At 45.8% G+C, this 4,800-nt stretch overlaps 1 protein-coding gene across 1 annotated transcript in view; it reads right to left on the bottom strand.

The window, feature by feature from the left end:
* LOC109304756 (sulfotransferase 6B1-like) overlaps positions 1 to 4,800 on the bottom strand; it is a 30,693-nt gene that overhangs the window by 24,933 nt on the left and 960 nt on the right. The window lies entirely within an intron of this gene.

Raw genomic sequence — 4,800 nt, forward strand, 5'->3', positions numbered from 1 at the left:
ATCAACTAGGGATGATATTCCCTTTTGACCCCAAGGTCTTCAGACTCCATTTTTGTCTTATGTGATGTTTTTCCAGGACTCCTGACAGACCAGGAAGGTGGCCCTGGCAACAGAGAATAAACTGGGTAAGAAGCAGAAGAAAGGGGTTGATGTCCAATGTCAGCTGGCTGGCCTCAGTGAGGATTCCTCAGAACCTGACCCCGTGGGCAGTTCACATGGGGGCCAGATGGGGTACCTAGAAAAGGGTCTCAACTTTATTCGAAGGCAAACAGATAAGTTTACACCATTCCATGGCCAACTGGCCCAGGTGAACAATAAAACATTTGACCCTCACCCTAGCTACCCACAACCCCCATTTCAATTTGCAAGTGGATGTCCTGAAGTGGGTGACTGGGTCCTACTGTTACTTCCCTTATCAGAAAGCAAACTTCTCCCTAACTTGCAAGGACCATATGAAGATAAAAGGTGAGTGAGAGGTACTGACAGTAAGGTGTGGCTTGTGGGAAGACAACATAGGTCACAGATATATCACACCAACCTCTTAAAACCCTGATGGGCTGGGGAAGCACTAAGCACAGCAAAGGTTTTCCCAGAAGTTCTGAAAGATGTGGCTAGTCCCAGTTAGCTCCCATCTAGTGGGGTCATACACGGAAAGAATTTATTGCTATCCTGATAGAAAGAGGCCAGGGACCTACTGAAAGAGTTTCCAGATGTGTTTACCACCAAGTCAACAAGAACCACCTTAATTAATCTCCAAATCATCCTAAGGCCCTGTTGTTCAGTTTAAAATGGAGTTCCAAGCAACTAAAGGAGATAGTAAAGAGGAAAGTACAAAATATTTTAGAGCTGGGCATGACTTAAGAATCTTCAAGAGAATGATGCAGCCTAATTGAGCTAGTGCACAAACCAGACAAAAAATACATTTCTGTATTGACTTCTACAAATTAAATGCTGTATTAAAGTACAATGCATATCCAATGCCTTGGGATACAACGGCTGGGGTAGGTCAAATATGTATCTACCCTTGATTTTGCAAAGGGATACTGGCACATCCCCCTTGTTTCCGAATCCCATCAGCAAACTGTATTTACAGTACCCTGGGGCTGCATCAATTTAAGATCCTCGCCTTTGGTCTCCACAGCACCCTGACCACCTTCTAACATCTGATGGATTCTGTAAAGTCTAAAGTTCCTTCAGCTAAAGTCCTTTCTAGGGTTAAATAGCTATTACCACCACTTTACACCACCATTTTCAGCACTTACCACCACACTGACAGACCGTCTGTGTAAGACCACACCCAAAACAGTGTGCACAAGTGGACACTTTGGCCTTGAGAGAGATAAAGCAGATTCTATGTACCGCCCTAGTATTACACAGCCCAGACTTTAAACAGAGGTTTGTCCTATAAATAGATGCTTCAGAATGAGGCTTAGGAGCCATGCTTTCTCAAGACTTTTAAGAAGGGGAATATTCACTCTGTATCAAAACTGGAAACTTGTTCCTCAGGAACAAAGATATTCTATGGTTTGAAAAGGAGTGTCTAGTGATCATATGGATGATTGAACCCTCCACTACTAACTCCTCAGGGCCCCACTTACTCTAGTCACAGAACATGCCCCCCTGCCATGGCTACACCCACTGAAGTGAGACAACCCCTGGCTCACACCCTGGTACCCGGTATTGGAGACCTAGGCGTGTGATGTCCACCATCATTCTGGAGCAATCCATGCCAATACAGACTTCTTGTCATAGAAGTGGAGGGGGTTTGAATGTGGAAAAGGGATTCCCAGACTCCATGCTTGGGGTGTGGGGAGGAGGTGCAGAATATGTAACAGGACACTCTGGCCCTTTAAGTGTGGCAGCCAGCCCCAGGTAGGAGCCCATGTATAAGGGATTAGCTTGGGGGTAAAAGCCCAAGCAGGGAAAGAACAAGTTGACCTGGGGAAGAAACAAGTCTGTGGCCCAGAGGCAGATAGCAATTCAGGAGAGCTCATTCCTAGGAAGGGACAGAGCTGAAGGGCTCTCACCTGCTGCCTGGGAAAAAGCCAAAAGTTTTTACTTTTGTTCATGTGTTTGTTGTTTCAGTCAAGGGTATTGTTTATGTGATGGACCATTGTTTGGACTGGCTGAGAGGCTCCTAAGGAGACAGAACCCATCTACGTTGGAGCCACCACCGCAACCCACTTACACCCCCATACAATCATGGGCAGATCCAAGATTTTGCAGCGGTGGGGTGTGGGAGCAGCACTGGCATTGCAGTGTGGTGCCACCCCTGCTCCCAGCTTTCCCACCCCACTGGGAAACAAAAATCTGGTACTTCTTTAAGTCCCTGAAGCAGGTAAGTACCTCCCCCCGCCATCCACTCTCAGCACCCCTACTTCTACTCCATGCTCAACAACATGTCCTTCCCCTACCCATGCCCACCCTCCCCTTCCACTTCAGATGTGCCTGCTGTCTTCAGCTGCCCTGGAGGCAGGGGGAGCTCCAGAGTTGCTCTTGCCCTGCTGTGTGGAGAACCAGGCTCAGCAGGGGGTGGCAGCAGTGGTGGGTGGGTTCCACTCCTTGTCCTGGCTTGGCAGAGAACACCCAGGAGGACCAGAAAAGGAGAAGTAGCCTGCCTATCCTCACCACTGCTGCTGTCCCCCGCTGAGCTGTGCTCCTCATGCACCTAGGCTGGAGCAGGGCAGGTGCAGCTCTGAAATTCTCCCTGCCCATAAGTTAACTATAGACAGCAGGAACAAAAGCAGCAACAGGTTGGGGAAGGGAAGAGGGGGAATAATGGGGGTTGAGAGAGGGAACATGCTGCTGACCATGGAGAGGAAGACTTCTTTCTTACCTGTTTTGGGGGCTTTAAAAAAGTCTCCAGTCACTGCTTCCATGGTATGTTCCAAAGTAGAGGCTGTGACCATGCCACTACCCTCCCCTCTATCCACTCCTGGATACAATAACATCTGGGAGGCTTTTTTGGGCCATATGTACAGTTACTCCAAATACTGGGAAACAAGAGAAGAGGACATTCTGGGGATGAACTGAAGTGAGAATCTGCTTCCCCTGTAGTCCATTTGTGTCTATGGAGGTCCCCTGTTCTCTTTCCAGTAAGCATGCCTTTGGGGTCATGACAAAAGATTAATCAAGATTCTTAGCTCCATAAATGCATAGGGTTTCTTTAAATCCCAGAACACTATTGCACCATGTAGTCCAACCTCCTGTGCAATCAAGCCATGGCATTTCACCCAATTTCTCCTGTGTTTAAACTCAGTAACTTGCCTTTGAACCACATCTCCGAAACTTACCATCTGTTTTTAAGACTTCTTTTTCTAAACTCTGGTCTCTGATACTTATTCTAACATTTTATTATTCATAACTTGCAGTTTGCTCCTTTCAGTTTTCTTCCCACTGTTAAGAAGTGTCAGACTGGTGCCTGCCTGCTAGATAATACCATCTGATTCTTTTGAAGAAAAGGTGTATTTTTCCCATTTGCTATGCAGTTTTTCACACATTATGCCTAGGCATAAACAACAAACTATTAAAAAGATAAGAACTGGGTTTTGTACATTCACTTCCTAATGTCCTGCAAATCCATTTGCAAGTTATAATTAAAAATGTAGTATGAAAAAACAAAAATAAAAGTCTACATTAAAAATATCTGTAAGTAACTTATTTTTTCTCTGATTTGAGCTCACAGGGCACATCCAGACAAGCGCACATGTGCAGGGATGTGAGTGTGCTGCCACAAAAATAACAGCAGCACAAATTTGTGCTTCTGCTTTTTGAAGCTGCATATGCCACTGCATGAGGGTTGTGGTGCAGGGCAAAATGCCCCGCTTTGGGAAAATGGCCATTTCCCTGCTCCTTCTGGTTCCCAGCATGCTGGAGGAGCCAAGAGACAACTAGAGGAGGGGAGATGCTCTGGCCAGCAGCCAGAGTGTCTCCCGGGAGGATCAAGCTTCCAAGCCTCTATGCCTCCTGTCATATGCTCCTGTAGCATGCGCCATGCCACTTTTTGCAGTGGTATTTTGTGACACTGAGATCTCCCAGTATCAAATTTTGGCACCACACTGCAAATTAGCAGTGCAGTGAATAGTTGCACGTGCCACGTGCACACCCATCTGGACATGCCCCCAGCTGGCAAATGCCTATGTACACCTAGGACCATTGTTTAGCAAAGAAATCCCATAGATGTTTAGTAATATAGAGTAAAATGATTCTCTACAGTCAAATGTTAGCATCAAAAATTATTAATCTTCACCTTTAGAAATACTACCAACAGTTCCATTATGAGCCCAAATCCTGCCTGCTCTCTGTTCCTCTATCCCAGTAGTTCCTGTCCAGGACAGAAATAAGCCGATAATATTATAAAGTCTCTGAGGTAAAGAGGTAACTAAATGATTTAAGCTTCCTGACCCTAGCAGTCCTACATAAGTCTCCCTTTGTGAGTCAGGCATAGGAGAATCTATGGAGTGCACACAATCCTGGATTCTTTGAGATTAAAGGATAGGTGCAGCATGGCCTAGATATGGCCTATGTCAGGCACATTTTGAAAGAAAAAACATTTCTGCATACAATAGGACTGAATATGTTGGGCAAAGTTCACTGTGTACAAAGAGCCTTCTGCAAACAAACACAGCGCTTTGTTTGGACATAGTGCATTCATAGTTTAGACAGTTTACATAGAGCACATATGTGTGTTTGGTACACAAAGGCCACCTCTACTTGAGAAGCTGACTGTGCAGTAGCCTGATACTACTGTGCAGTAGTGTCATGTGGCAAAAACTGTGGCACGTTGCTACTGCGCAGTAG

This window comes from Gavialis gangeticus, unplaced genomic scaffold (genome assembly GCF_001723915.1).
Source record: "Gavialis gangeticus isolate Ggan-Ray unplaced genomic scaffold, GavGan_comp1, whole genome shotgun sequence".
Taxonomy (NCBI): domain Eukaryota; kingdom Metazoa; phylum Chordata; order Crocodylia; family Gavialidae; genus Gavialis; species Gavialis gangeticus.